The following is a 16,565-nucleotide window of genomic DNA, read 5'->3' as shown; positions in this document are numbered from 1 at the left end:
ATGTTTCCTAGACTCAGACAGTGAATGCACTCCCTCATGGAGAACAAAGCCTATATAAGTGGCATGGCTCTGACAGAGCCATGCTTTCTTCACTGACACCCAATACCCTTTTTCCTGCAGAATCTCTAAGAGAGCTCTCATCCCCTGCAAACATGACTCATAGTTCTCAGCGGCTACTAGAAAGTCATCAATGTACTGTAATAGAGAGACTCCTGGGTTGGAGCTTCTGTGCTCACTCAAATCCTCATGTGGCGCCTCGTCGAAGATAGTGGGCAAATTCTTGAACCCTTGAGGAAGTCTTATCCAGGTGAGCTGGCCTTGAAACACTTTCTGTGGGTCGGACCTCTCAGAAGCAAAAAGGGACTGAGATTCCCTTGCTAAAGATATACAGAAAAATGTATCCTTGTAATCTAAGAATGTATACACAGTTCTTTGTGGGCCCAGGAGGGAGAGTAGGGTATAAGGGGTAGGCACTATTGGGTGGATACCTTCAACCTGCTTATTAACTTCCAGCAAGTCCTGGACTGGTCGGTACTCCCCAGTCTCGGTGTTTTTAATGGGCAACAAAGGTGTGTTCCATGGAGATTTGCAAGGAACTAGGATCCTGTCTCCTCAGAGGTGGTTAATGTGTTTTCTGATCCCTTCCTCTGATTCATGGGGAAGGGGGTACTGCCGAATGCAAATAGCCATAGCTGTCGCCTTTAATTGTACCACCACTGGAGGTTGTTCCTTGGCCAAGCCAGAGGGCTTCCCTTCTGCCCAGAACTGGGGAAACTTGTTCTATAGGATTTGGAGAAGGCTTCCACCCCTCCTTTGTTTTATCTGGTTTTGAGACTGGCTTGTAAAGGAGGTATTCATCTACTCCTGCCATAATCATTTGTACAGTGGGTTGTCTCAAGGTTAGAGTCATGCCTCCTTCTGAGAACTGAATGCCAGCTCTTAACTTGTACAGGAGATCTCTTCCCATTCAAGTTATATGGGGCACTAGGGAGGACCAAAAATCGATGTTTAACTACTCCTGAGGCCAAATTCAAAGTCCTTTCTGTTGTCAATTTATGTCTTTTCATGCCATTTGCTCCTTGTATCCAAGCTTCCTCTCCATATAGTTTTCTCATAGGTTTAAGTAATGATTAAAATTGGGCTCCCGTGTCCACCAAAAATCAACTGATTTCCCCTGCACTTCAAATTTTATCCAAGGTTCGAGGAGGGGCTCCTAACAATGGCCCCGTCAGTCTCTGGTGGCAAGCATTGCTGTCTTCCTTTTAGGGCACTTCCTGGCCCAATGTCCTTTTTCCTTACAGTAAGCGCACTGATCTGAATCTAAGTCTTTCCACCTGCCTTCTCTGTCCTTAGGCTTTTCCTTCCATTTACTATCCCCTACCCATCTCCTCACCACCTCATGTAATGCTAAAACATTAACCAGTTTTTTTTGGTATGTTTTTCATCCTCTTGTGCATCCCTGTTGTTAAACACCTTTTCTGCTATTCCCACTAACTCAGTCAGATTCTTCCTTTCAAATCCCTCAATTTTCTGAAATTTCCTTCTTATATCTGATGCTGACTGACTGGCAAAAGGAAGATTCATTGCCCTCTGATTTTCGGGTGCCTGAGGATCGATCAGGTTATACATTTTATAGGCTTCAATTAGTCTTTCTAGGAAAGCTCCTCGAGACTCATTCTTACCTTGAGTCACTGTACTAATTTTAGATAAATTTATGGGTCTCCTTGAAGCTGCACAGAGGCCTCCCAGTAGATCCTGGTGGAAGAAACATAAGCTCTCCTTACCTTCATCAGAGTTTGAATCCCAGTCGTGGGGTTCCCTCTGGCAGTAGTCCTCCATTCGGCGGGGATCGAGGTCCCTGACAAGTCTCTCGCTTATCACCTAATGGGTTTCTTACATGATGCGATCCCACTCTTCCCCATTAAAGAGAGCCATAAGGAGCCATTGAATATCCACCCAGGTAGGTTGATGAGTAAGAAAGACAGTCTCCAAGAGGCTAATTAAATCCTGAGGGTGGTCAGAAAAGGATTTGTGTTGGGTCTTACAGTTATAGATTTCAGAAGAGGAGAAAGGAATATAGGTTAGTAGGGCCGCCCTCTCCCGTCTGCTAGAGCAACCTCACGAAAAGACAGCATTGGAGCAGACAGTACTGGTGAGGTAAAGGGAGACTGAGCAAGATAGAGGAAATGGGAAGGATCCCATAAGTGGACCCCAACTGTGCATGAGGTGGACTGGTAAAGGCATTTTGGGACCAAGAATCAGATTTATAGGAGAAATGGGAGGGGGGATTCCACATCCTCCATATCGAATGGAAGTAGTACGGTCTTCTTCCCTGGTCCCCCCTCATCTATCTATTCTGGTTTTGGTGCTCTGACCTGCCTTAGAGGGAGAGAAATGGTTTCATGAACAGGGGGAAGGTGGGACATGAGCCATGACGGTGGCTTTTCTATCAGATACCACCAGACCACAATGTATTGTATTTAGTCTCGATGTAGATCAGAGACCTCACTCAGGGTAGAATAGATCTGAGTCAAGGCAAACGTTCCTTCCTGTGGCCACCCTGTGGAGAAAGTGGGCCACTCTAATTGGCAGAGTGTTTTTAGTTTTCCTGGGTAAACCTTGTCACCTGACTGAGTGGCTTTACCTTGAAAATCCTTGAAATGTTCAAAAACAAGACCTAGGGATGTCACAGGTCCCTTACTCCCCTTTTGTCCTATTTCTCCAAATACAACAAACAGCACAACAGACAACAACAACAACAACAACAAAAAGGCAAAGACCACTGAGATCCAGCAATCCCCATCCAGAGCCTACTGCTGGTGGGGACATTCTTGGTCCCCTGCAAACACAACAAACCACACAACAAACAACAAAAGAACCAAAGAGAACTGTAGACCCAATGATTCCTACCCAGAATCTACCACTGGTGGGGGCTTTCATTATCGCCCAACCGCCTAGGGGGATCGAACCCCTCAACTGTCTAGGGGGACTCAAACCCCCCGTCCGCCCAGGGGGACTCGAACTCCCTGACCGCCCAGGGCGAATTGAACCCACTGTCAATCTACCAGCAGAGGGATGGGGCATCCCCGCATCCACTCCAGCACTGTGGAGCATCACTGCATCCAGCTTCTCCCCGGTAGGCCATACCCTGGAATTCCAACCAGACAGAAAGATAGTATCCCAATACCCAATATCCCAATACCCAAGATCCCAATACCTCTGGAGGTTTTTCCCCAAAATTCCGATGCTGGCACAGTTCTCGTCATTTGATCCTGGCTGAGCCCCAAATGGTAGGGTCCGTGATCAAAGGAACGAGACTGATACAAAGCGAAGGTCAAGCAAAGCTTTATTTCATGCCAAGCATCAAGAATCAAACTGACCAGTCAAGGCTGTCTCTTATGAAAATGTGACGGAAACGACCCTGGCAAGGCCGCCCCCAACGTGGCCACTGTGGACGAGGCCTCTCCCCAGACGATGCTGCTCCTGACTAGGCCTCTCACCAAGGAGGCCTCATGTCGAGGAAGCTGCTCCTGTAATGAAGCTGCTCCCCAGAATGACACTGCACCTGCAAGGTCGCTTGACAAGGCTGAGACTCAGGGCTGCAGGGCCGCTGGCAGCTCTCACGGCTCTTACAGCTCTGACAAGAGCTCTGACAGCTCTTACAAAGGCTCTGAAGGCTCTGACAGCTCTGGCGGCTCTCCTTCTCCTCCAATGGCTCTCCTTCTCCTCCAACCACGGCTCTCCTTCTTCTCCGGCACTCCTTCTTCTTCTCTGGCCCTCCTTTTTTGACAGCTCTCCTACTCCTCTGATGACTCTCCTACTCCTCTGATGGCTCTCCTACTCCTCCCCAACCTCAGCCTTGCAGACTAACCTTTATAGGGATGATTGAGCCCCACCCACACACAGGTGGCCAATGGGAGTTAAACTCACCTCAATAAATATATGCGCACCCCACTGATTGGATGTCTTCACTTGGCCTGACCCGCCCTTGTATCTATGCTTTGCAAGTAAGTTCCTCTGGGAGGGACAGGGTCAATCTAAGTTCACTGCTTAGGGTCAATGTAAGATCACTGCAACAAAATGGTTCCCTCTGGCCACCCAGGCCCTTACAACACAATCCAGAGACATAAGCCTGAGCTCCTAGCTCACACTCATGCTAAGTTCAGATCCTGAGGAGCTGGTCAGGTACTGCAGATCCAGCCGCCCATAACCTCGACCCTAACCCTAAACCGACAGCGATTTTTTAAAAAGATTTTATTTATTTATATGACAGACAGAGATCACAAGTAGGCGGAGAGGCAGGCAGAGAGGGAGAGGGAAGCAGGCTACCCATTGAGCAGAGAGCCTGATGTGGGGCTTGACCCCAGGACCCTGGGATCATGACCTGAGCTGAAGCCAGAGGCTTTAACCCACTGAGCCACCCAGGCACCCCTGGACAGCGTTGTATCAGACTTCTGTTCCCAGAGTCCTTGCCCACACCCGCTAAGGATGGGATGCAGGAGCCAAACCTCAGGATTGTGCCTGCCCTCACAAAGGAAATTGTGCCCTTTACAGTTGCCCAAAACCTCCAGTTTAGAGGAAACCAAAAAAGGCTCCCGATGACACCCCATTTTGCAGGTTGCCCTGGACAAAAATGTGCAGTCTGACACTGTGAGCAAATACATCCTGTCATACACAAATGTAGATGGCCCCAGAAACAAAACATTGAACCTGACAGGCCCCTAGTCCCTAATCGGAGCCCTAGATTAGGTTTTCAGGCATCTGTCCCCAGAAGCCTGGTCTTGGATACCAATATATGGGGGGTTCCAGAGGCCCAAAACAGAACACCTACTGTCTCAAGAAGGGAACCTGTTTTTTTGAAGCTGTGTCAAAGCCTCGGTGTAGGTTATCCTGCATTGCTACTGAGCCAAAACTGCATTCCAAGGAATCCCCATATTCAAAGCTACATTGTGACCCATCACATGAGACTCAATTTCAACTGAGTCTCCTGGGTAACTCCCCCTAGAGTCAGCAGATCGAAACTCTCATGTTCTTACACTGCAATTCTTACAAGACAGGGGGTTTTCCAGGTATGCTCCTGTAAAGCCATGCTCCAGAATCTTTCGGTATGGGGCAGCCTTGAGCCATCAAACAGAAATGCCCCTGTCCCAAAAGAAGGAAAATATGCTCATTGGAGCAGCACAAAACACCAGAGTTGGAAAACCTCGATGGCATCATGAGGCCACCCCTCCATTAAGGGGTCGTGATGTATACAAACTCCACCTGAGCCAATGTCTGATGCTCGCCTTTATTTCAGATGCTGGAGATCTCGATTCAACCTCTGCAGTGTGGACCTGCCATGCCCTCGGCCCAAAACATAACTCTACCTTGTTTTCAAACTTCTGTCCTCACACTCCTGGCTCACAAGCACTCCAGATTGTTAATTCTGGAGCCACCACACAGCACTCTGCCTGCCCATCGGAAAGAAATGCCCTATGGGTCTCCCCAGAAACCCCACTAGGATCAATGTGCACGGCCCTGATTGCAACCCAATTTCCTATGCCGCCCTGTGCACTATTGCTCTGTCTGACACAGTCTGACCCAGACATCTGGTCAGCAGCCCAGAGAGCAGTTCACATATCCAGCACATCAGAAGTGCCATGGCCTGAGTCTGGCATCTCTACCCAACCTGAGTATTCAGGCATCTGTCCCCAGACCTTATCTCAAATCCCCACCTACGTGGGAAACTGATGCACAAAAGAGTACTCCTCCTTCCCCATGGCAGGAAACCTTGCTTTTGGGAGGGGTGTCATGTCCTCAGAGTTGGCTTCAACTGCATGGCCCATGTGGACACGGTCACTCAAGAGGGAACCCTGGGCACAAACACGTATAACCCTCAGCCTGAGCCTATTTTCAAACAAGCTCCCTCTGTACCTGGACCAGGATCCCGCATATTGGGCCTGTCACTCCCCAGGCCCAAATCTAAACCCCCGGTGGGGTTTTCCCGGTGCACGGACCCAGAGTTCATCTCTGAAATCCCTGTTGTTAGGGGAGCTCTGCAATGGAAACAGAAATCTTACATTCCCCCAGAATGACAGCAAAATATTGGGATCTGGGCAGAATCCACAGAGAGGGAGAAACTATCATGGCCCCATGAGGCCACCCCTACAGTCCACAGCCATGCTAAACACAGCATTCAGAGAAAAAAGCCTGATCTATTGCCTCCAACTCACCCTAATTTCAGATCCCGAGGAACTGCCCTCATCGTCTGCAGATCGGGTCTACCATTACATCGCTCCCCGAGTCTGTGTTTGCAGACTTCTGTCCCCAAAGGGATAGCCACATGCCCTCCAGGATGGGGCCACTGGAGACACACCACAGGAATGTTCCTTCCCTCCTGAAGGAAACTCTGCACATCCCAGTTGCCAAAACCCTTCAGATTAGGAGAAATCTTCAAGGCCCCTGAATCAACTCCAAATTCATAACACGCTCAGGATAAAAATGTGGAGTCTGACACAACCTGAGCACTTACCTCCAATCAGAGAGCCAGGTAAATGGCCCTAAAGACAGAAGATTGAAACTGACATGCCCTCAAAACCTAATCAGAATCCTAGCTTAGGATTTCAGGCATCTGTCCACAGAGGTCTGTTCTGGAATACCAACATATGGTGCAATACGTGGTCCCTGAGCCACAAACAGAACACCTCCTGTCCCCAGAAGGAAACCTTGATCTCGGGAGCTGTTTCCAACCCTCAGGGTAGGAGAATCCTGCATTGCTCCTGAGCCACCCCCACATTCCAAGGTCTCCCTGGACACAAACGAGCATTGTGACCCATCAGCATGAGACTCCACATCAATTCAGCTCCCTTGGCACTTCGCTGCAGAGCCACAAGATAGAACCTGCCATGTCCCTAGTTTTCAATAACTTGAGGTAGGATTTCCAGACATCCATGTGTAGACCTCTGCTACTGCTACTGCTGGAGTCATCACACCTTCATCACACGCAGAAGGAAACATTGCTGTTTGGAGCAGCTCACAAGTCACGGCATGGATAAACCTCCATTGCCTCATGAGGCCACCATTCCATTGGTCAGCCATCATGGACAGAAATTTCAGCATGAGCATACATCTGGCACTCACACATACTCAGGTGCAGGAGATCTAGAATCAGGGGCTGCACACTGAACTTATATGCCCTTGGACCTGAACCTAACCCTAGCTTGTGTTTTCAGTCTTCCATCCTCACACTCCTGGCCCACAAGCCCTCTATATTGGGAATTCTGGAGCCATAAGGCAGCATTCTGACTGTCCACCAAAAAGAAGTAGTGCCGTATGGGTCAGCCCAGAAACCCCAGATGAGGAACAAACTGAACCGCCCTCAACGGCACTCCAATTGCATAGGCAGCCCTGTGCACTAATGCTCTGTCTAACAGAGCCCGAGCCCCAACTTCCTGTCAGCAACCCAGATACCTAACCGCATATCATGCAATGGGACCTGCCATGGCCCGAAGCCATCATCTCTAACCAACCTGGGTATTCAGGCATCTGTCCCTAGACCTTAACTCAAATTCCTGTGGATCGGGAAACCTGATGCAGAAAAGGGAACTCCTCCTTACTGATGGTAGGAAACCTTGTTGTTGGGAAGGGTGTTCAAACCCTCAGAGAAGGAGAGATCTGCCTGGCCCTGGAGGCTACACCCACTACTGAGGGCATCATAGGGAACAAACATGCATCGTGACCCTCAGCCTGAGACCCGTATCAAAATAAAGCCACTTGGGAGTTGGACCAAAAGGCCCCATATCAGGCTTGTCCTGCCCCTAGGTCCAAATCCTGACCAAAGGTGGGTTTTTCCAGGCGCCCATACACAGAGCTCTGTTCTAGAATCCCTCTTTTTTGGTACACCCCTGAGACAAAAAACACAAATCCTCTCTTTTCCGTCAATGACACCAAATTATTGGGGCCAGGCAAAATCCCAGGAGAGATAGAATCTCCCATGGCCCGATGAGGCCACCCCTACATTCCGGGGCCATCCTATACACAAAATTCAGAGGCAAAAGCCTGAGCTACTGCCTCACACTCGCCCTAATTTCAGATCCCGAGGAACTTCGCTCATTGTCTGCAGTTCAGGTCTGCCATCCCTTCGGCCCTAACCCTAACCCGAGTTTGTGTTTTCAGAATATTGTCTCCAGAGTCCTTTCCCACACAAACTCAAGCCTGGGGCCTCCAGAGCCACACCAAAGGACTGTGCCTGCTCACCCAAAGAAAAATGTGCCCTTTACAGTTGCCAAATCCTCCAGATTAGGAGACACCTGCAAGGCCTCTGAGGCTACCCCAATTTCGTAGTCTGCCCTTAGCAAAAGTGCACAGTCTGACACAACCTGGGCATCCACCTCCAGGCAGACCCCAAGGACCATGTCCTTGAAGAAGAAGATTAAAGAAGATTGACTCTGACATGCTCCTCAGCCCTAATCTGAACCCTAACTTAGATTTGCCGGCATCTGTCCCCAGAGGCCTGGTTTCGAAAACCAATGTATGGGGTACCCAAAGGCCCAGAACAGAACAACTCCTGTCCCCAGAAAGGAACCTTGCTCTTTGGAGTTGTGTCCAATCCTTAGGGCCGGAGAATCCTGCGTGAACCCTGAGTTCTGGGACCTTTCTGTATGGAGGACCCCTGGGGCATCAAAGCTGTCACCCCCTGTCCTACAGAAGGAAACCTTGCCATTTGGGTCACCTCATTACCCCCAGAGTGGGAAAACCCCCATGTTCTCATGAGGCCGCCCCTCCACTAGGCGGCCATTACAGACACAAAATCCAGCCTGAGCGCATGTCTGACACTCGCCCTTACTTCCGATGCTGGAGATCTCAGTCAGTCTCTGCAGATTGGACCTGCCCTTCTGTAGGCCTTAAACTAATCCCTAGCTTGTGTTCTCAGACTTCCCTCCTCACACTTCTGGCTCACAAGCCACCCAGACTGGGAATTCTGAAGCCACCACACAGCACTCTGCCTGCCAACCATAAAGAAAAAGTGCACTTTGGAGCTACTGAAAAAGCCTAAATGAGGATCCACCTGCACTGCCCTCAACCACACTACAATTGCATAGGCCTCCCTGTGCACTAATGCTCTGTCTGACACAGCCTGAGCCCAGACCTCCCGAAAGTCACCAGACAGCTGGCTCCATTTCCAGCAAATCAGACCTGCCATGGCCATAGGCCGTCATCTCTAACCAAGCTGGGTTGTCAGGCATCTGTCCCCAGACCTTAGCTGAAATCCATGCATATGGGGGAAACTGATGCACAAAATAGAGCTTCTCCTTGCCCATGGCAGGAAACCTTGCTGATGGGAAGGGTAACAAACCCTTAGAGGAGAAGAAACCTTCGTGGACCAGGAGGTCATGGCCACTCCTGAGGGCAGCCTAGCGAACAAACACGCATTGTGACCCTCAGCCTGAGCACTGTTTCCAAATGAAGCCTCTCAGGAGTTGGAGCAAAAGCCCACATATAGGGCTTTCCAAGGCCCTAGGCCCAAATCCTAAAACAACTTGAGGTTTTCCAGGTGCCAGTACCGAAAGTCCTGCTCTGGAATCCCTCTTTTTGGGGGACCCCTGAGACAGAAAACACAACTCCTCCCCTCCCCTGAATGACACCAAAATATTGGGAGCCTGGCAAATCCCCAGAGAGGCAGAATCTTCCCTGACCCCATGAGGCCACTCATATATTCCGGGGCCAGCCTAGACACAAAATCCAGAGCAAAAGCCTGAGCTAACACCTCACACTCGCCCTAACTACAGATCTTGAGGAGCTTCCCTCAGGGTCTGCAGTTCTGCCCTGCCATACCCTCGACCTTTACCCTAACCCTAACCCAAGACTGCGTTTTCAGACTTCTGTCCCCAGAGCCCTGACCTACACCCTTGAGGCTGGGGCCTCTGGAGCCACAATGCAGGACTGTGCCTGCCCGCCCAAAGGAAACTGTGCCCTTTACAGTTGTCCAAACCCTATGGATTAGGAGACACCTGCAAGGGTCCCGAGGCCTCCCCAATGTCATAGGGCGCCCTGAGCACAAATACAGTCTTACACAGCCTAGGCATTGACATCCAAGTAGACATCCAGATCCGTGGACCCAGAGACAGAAGTTTGAACCTGGCTTGCCCCTATGCCCTAATCTGAAGCCTAGCTTAGGTTTGCAGGCATCTGTCCTCAGGGGCCTGGTCTCAAAAACCAACATATGGGGTTCCTGGAGGCCCAGAACAGAACACGTCCTGGTCCCAGAAGAGAACCTTGTTCTTTGGAGCTGTATCCAATCCTCAGGGATGGATAATCCTGCATGGTCCCTGAGCCACGGCCACATTCCAAGGTCTCCCTGGACACAAACCCGCATTATGACCCATCAGCATGAGATTCCATTTCCATTCAGCCTCCTGGGTAGCTTGCACCAGAACTAGCAGATAGAATCTGCCTTTTTCCCAGGCACCAATGGGAACACGCGGTGAGGTGTCCAGGCATCCATATGTAGAGCCCTGCTCTGGGATCTTTTTTGTATGGGGGAACCTTGGGGCATCAAATCGGTCACCCCCTGTCCTACAAAAGGAAACCTTGCCATTTGGAGCCCTCCAAAAGTAAACAATGACCCATGGAGCTGCCTAAATCAGGGCAAGGTTTCAAGACCCCCCCAAAGCCACCCACTTTTGTTCTCCACCCTGTCTGACACAACCGGAGTACTGTCCTCCAACCTGCCACTGGGAAAGCTGGCGCCAGTGGCATCAGATCGTAACTGCTATGCCTCTTGGCCCAAATCCTAACCCTAGATTGGGGTTTCAGGCATCCAAACACACAGCTCTCCACTTGAATCCGTCCACAAGTGGGATACCTGAGCCATAAAACAGGACCCCACCTCTCACCGAGAATGAAATCATACTATTTGGAGCTGCACAAATCCCCAAGCAGGAGATTCCTCCATGGCCCCAGGAGGACACGCACACATTCTGCAGCCTTAGTGGACACAAATTCTAGTCTGTTCTGCGCAAATGCTGACACTCGCCCTAAATTCAGAAACTGGAGAACTCGCCTCAGCATTTTCAGATAGGATATCCATGCCCTATACCTTAAACATAAGCTGAGCTTGGGCTTACAGAATTCTATCCCTTGAATTAAGGAATGCAAGGACTCCAGATTGTGGACTCTGGAGCCAGCCCACAGGACTCTCTCTGCCCTCCAGAAAGAAATTGTGTCCTATGGAGCTGCACAAAACCCCTCGATTATGGCAAAAGTGCATGGCCCCCGATGCCGCCTCATGTTCATTCTCCATCCTGGACACTAATACGCAGTCTGACACAACCTAAGTCCTGCCCTCCAATCAGCCATCAGGATAGCTGGCCCCAGAGTCAGCATACCAGAACTGCCATTCCGGTAGGCCCTAATCCTAACCCTATGTTGGTGTTTCTGCTCTTGAAACGCTCCACACGGGGGACCCCTGAGCCTACAGGACTCCACCTCTCACAGAGAGTGAAATCATACTATTTGGAGCTGTTCAAATCCCCTACCAGGAGATCCCTCCAAGGTTCCAGGAGAACATGCACACATTCTGCAGCCATAGTGGACACAAATTCTATTCTGTTCTGAGTGAACGCCTGACACTCGCCCTAACTTCAGAGTCTGGAGACCTCGCTTCAGCATCAGCAGATAGGGGATCCATGCCCTACAATCTAACCAGAAAATGAGCTTGGGTTATCTGAATTCCCTCCCTTGAATACTGAAATGCAAGCGCTCCAGACTGGGGACTCTGGAGCCACCCCATAAGAGGTTCCCTATGGAACTGCACAAAACACCTTGGTCAGGGCAATGTTCCTGCCCTGGATGCCACCCTACTTTCTCCACCCTGGACACTAATATGCAGTCTGACACAACCTGGAAGTCCCGTCCTCCAATCAGCCACTGCGACCTTTGGCCACAGAAGGAGGAGATCGGAACTGCCATTCCCATAGACCCTAATCATAACCCTAGATTGGGTTCTCTGGCATCCATACCCAGAGTCTTCTTCTTATATCCCACCATATGGGGGAATCCTGAGATACAGAACAGAACTTCTTCTGCCCTCCAGAAGGAATACTTGCTTTTTGCAGCTATGTATAACCCTCAGAAGTGGAAGAACACTGTGGTGCCCGTGAGGCCATGCCCGAGTTTACATCCAGCCAGGAAACAAACACCCATTGTGACCCTTCGCCTGAACCCCATTTTCAACACAGCCCCATGTGTAGCTCTTCGCAGAGCCAGTATAAAAGGCCTGCCATATCACTAGGTTCTAACCCCAAACATACATACGGGCATGCATTCCCGGAAATCTGCTCTCAAATCCCTCTGTACGGGGGATCCATGAGGCACAAAGCAGGAGCCACCTTTCCCCCAGAATAGACCAAACTATTTGGAACTGCACAAAAACCCCAGAGCGGGAGCAAACTCCATGGACCCCTGAGGCCACCCAAAATTTGGCACATGGCCTGGACACAAAATCCAGCCTGACTTGCCTCCTGACACTCGCCTTAACCTGAGATCCCCGGAAGTTCGACCCAGCATCCGAAGATTAGGCTTGCCATGCCCAAAGCGCTAACCCTAACCCTAGCTTTGATTTTCAGAATTCTGTTCCAAGAGCCCTAGACCACAAGCACTACAGATAGAGAAATCCAAAACCACACCATGGGGGTCTGCCTACTCTCCAGAAGGAAGCCATGCTCATTGGAGTTGCACAAAACCCCCAGATTTGGAGGAACCGGCATGACTACTGAGGTCACACCCATTTGCATACTGGACACTGGACCCTAATGCACATTCTTTCCCACAGTGTGAGCCCTGTCCTCCAATCAGCCACCTACGTAGCTTGCCTCAGAGTCAGCAGATCATTCTGCCATTCCGCTTGTCCCTAATAGCTAACCCTAGGTTGGGTTTTGAGGCATCAATACTCAGAACCCTGCTCTTGATCCCTCCATATGGAAACCCGTGAATCATACAATAGGACCCCACCTCTCACTGAAAATGAAATCATATTATTTGGTGCTGTGCAAAACCCCCAGCAGGAGATACCACCATGAACCCAGGAGGACACCCACACATTCTGCAACCTTAGTGTGGGGGGGGGAATACAAGATGGGAGGGAAGTAGGAGGAGGCGCCGTTTCAACCTGTACACTAAACAGATCTGATTACATACCAAAGAACTCCAATCACCCATGAAATAAGCCTGAGATCAGAATTATACAAGTCTGGATCTCTACAGAGGCAGAAGATTCCAGTGGCCAGGTAAAGCAGAGTGGGAACGTCAGACTGATATTGGAAGATAAACAAAAGAGGGGGGAGCCACCGGAGGCAGCCGATTGGAAAGTAATACCCCAATATGAGAGTGCTCTGTGTATGGGGACCACCATTAACTTGGAATCTGGTTGAAAGCACTCAAAAAGAACAAAGGATCATGGAGGGAAATTGTAGGAATCAGGGCGGTAGGGACAGGGGCTTAAGTCCCCGGACCCAGGACAGCCACCCCTGGTGCTGAACTAGAGAGAGAGTGCAGCAGAGCCAGTGCAGCGGAGAAACCAGGTCTTGGTCCCTGAGCTGCCTGCACACCTGAGAACGCGTACAGTCTGATTCCCTTGAGGGGCTGGGAGCCTTGCCAGATGGCAGAACGCCACACCATGCTATCAGTGTCTGAGACGTGTGCATCCCATACCCTCACCTGAGAGAGGTGTGCGCAGGCACCAGCCTGGCACCCTTAGACCTACGCCATTCCATCAGAACCTGAGACGTGTGCGCCCCACACCCTCCCCTGGGAGAAGTGTGCGCAGGCGCCAGCCCAGTGCTCTCCGACCTGGAAAGACCAGGCACTCCAAGCCCGGGCCAGCGGGAAAATCTCAGTGAGCAATCGCTGCTTAGAACCTTGCTGGAAGTCTGGAGCTGCACAGACAGCCGCCGCTGCAGTGGTTTTGCGTACAAGCAGGAGATCCTCTGTCCCCAGGGACTGTGACTCGGAACCTGCTATGCCAGCAGCTGAGGGGGAACTTATGTGCTCTGCAGCAGTCACAGTGGTGCAGACTGAGGCTTCTCTCTGAGAGGGAGGTTGGGGTGCAGTTTTCTTTCCTTTAAACCTCCAAAAACCATCAAAAGCTGTCAAGGCGAAAGAAAACAAATGAACAAACATAAAAACCCCCAGAGGACAAAAGCCTGAAAAACCAGTTTCCTCAGAGGCCACCCCCTTGAAGGGGGCAGGAGGACTTAACTTAGGGAGCATCACTGACTGAAAACCCACGATGCAGGCCCTCCCCCAGAAAACCAACCAGGAAAAAAAAAAAAAGACAACAAGAGAACAACCACCACTACTTCATAGATACAAATTTTATTTTTAACTCGTTCCCACTATTCTGGTTCAGTTTTTTTTTTAATGTAGATAGTTTTTTAACCTATTTACCATCACAGTGAGGTGTTCAGTACATCAAATTCCATAATAACATTTCAAGCTTAAATTTTTGATAAATATACCGGTGTTTTTCTTTTGGTTTTCTAATTTTTAATTTTTTTAAATTTAATTTTGTTTAGTCTAGTTTATTCTTTTTTTTAATTTTTATTTTCTAATATTCATATAGAGTTAAACTTCAAGGCAACCCCCTTCCCCCAATCAATTCTAACCCTATAGGTAAACCAAGTTTTAATCGCCCTTTACCTTAGGAAAGTTGAGTCTTTTAACAAAGATATCAAGATACATCCAGGAAGAATCAAAATAAACTTCCTCTCACACACTGCGAATTTATAACCACTCTCCCAACCTTTTCTTCTGCCACTGTTTCTGTGTATTTGTATTTGTCCTGATAGTATATAAATCTTATACTTGGGGCTCTTTTTTGCAAGGTTCTTCCCTTTTTTGTATATATATATATATATATATATAAATATATAAATATATATATAAATATATAAATATATATATATATTTCTCTTTAATATAGTTTTATCAGTCTTTTTCTTTGTCTGCTTTTGTATTTATACTTCATAAATCTTAAGTTAGGGCCACTTGGGCTGAGTCTTCTCTTTTATCTTCCCTTTTTTCTCTTTCTCTCTCTCTTTTCTTTTCTTTTCTTTTCTTTTTTCTCTTCTTTGGTAGGGGAATGCTGATTGCTCAGAAGGGTTCCAAGGGGAAACTTGACTGCACCATGGTCAATACATCCATCTACATACATTCAGCCATATCTCACCAACATGACTAGGAGGAAAATTGACTGAAGAAAAATATAGAGGATGGGCCTTCTGCAGCAGAGATAACAGCTATTGACATAGACAATATGTCAGAAAAGGAATTCAAGCTAACAATTATCCAGGCAATAGCTAGGTTTGAGAAAGCCATGGATGACCAAATGGTATTGATTAGGGCAGAACTGAAAGCGACCAGGGATGATGTTCACAATGTTAAGGCAGAATTGAAAGCCATCAGGGATGATGTACAAAATGCTCTCAGTGAGTTCCAACCCACAACCTTAGTGGACACAAATTCTAGTCTGGTCTGAGCGAATGCCTGACACTCATTCTAACTTCAGAATCTTGAGAGCTCATCTTAGCATCTGCAGATATGCGATCCATGCCCTATACCCTAAACATAAACAGAGCTTGGGCTTTCAGGATGCCATCCCTTGAATCCTGGAATGCAAGCCCTGTAGGCTAGGGACTCTGGAACCAACCCATAGGACTCTCCATTCCCTTCAGAGGGAAACCTGTTCCTATGGAGCTGCACAAAACCCCTTGATTAGGGCAAATTTACATGGCCTCTGATGCCACCTTACTTTCATTCTCCACCCTGGACATTAATATGCAGTCTGACACAACTTGAGTCCCGACCTCCAATCAGTCACATGGTTAGCTGGCAGAGTCAGCAGATCAGACCTGCCATGCCCTAGGGCCTAATCCTAACTCTGGGTTGGGGTTTCAGGCATCCATACCCAAAGCCCTCCTCTCAAATCACACCACACGGGGGAACCATGAGAAACAAAACAGAACTTCTCCTGCTCCCTAGCAGGAATCCTTGCTTTTTGCAGCTATGTATAACCCTCAGAGGTGGAAGAACACTGTGTTGCCACTGAGGACACACGAAAATTTACAGGCAGCCCAGGACACAAACACCCATTGTGACCCTTGGCCTGAGCCCCATTTTCAACACAGGTCCATGGGTAGCTCTTTGCAGAGCCAAAATATAAGGTCTGCCATAATACTAGGACCTAACCCTAAACATAAGTTGGGTCTTCTGGCATCCATACATGGAAATCTGCTCTCAAATCCCTCCATATGGGGGACCCATGAGCCACAAAACAGGACACCACCTATCCCCCAGAATAGGCCAAACTATTTGGAACTGTGCAAAATCCCCAGAGTGGGAGCAAACTCCATGACCCCTTGAGACCACCCCCACATTCAGTGGATCACATGAACACAATGTCTAGCCTGAATGATCTCCTGACACTCGCCTTTACCTTACATACTCAGGAGTTCAGGCAGTGCCTGTAGACTGGGCCTGCCATGACCTTTGCTCTAACCGTAAACATAGCTTCAGTTTTCAGTCTTCCG

Source organism: Neovison vison, chromosome 4, assembly GCF_020171115.1.
Source record: "Neovison vison isolate M4711 chromosome 4, ASM_NN_V1, whole genome shotgun sequence".
In the NCBI taxonomy this organism is placed as follows: Eukaryota; Metazoa; Chordata; class Mammalia; order Carnivora; family Mustelidae; genus Neogale; species Neogale vison.
The sequence above is the reverse complement of the archived record's forward strand: the minus strand, read 5'-3'. Positions refer to the sequence as shown.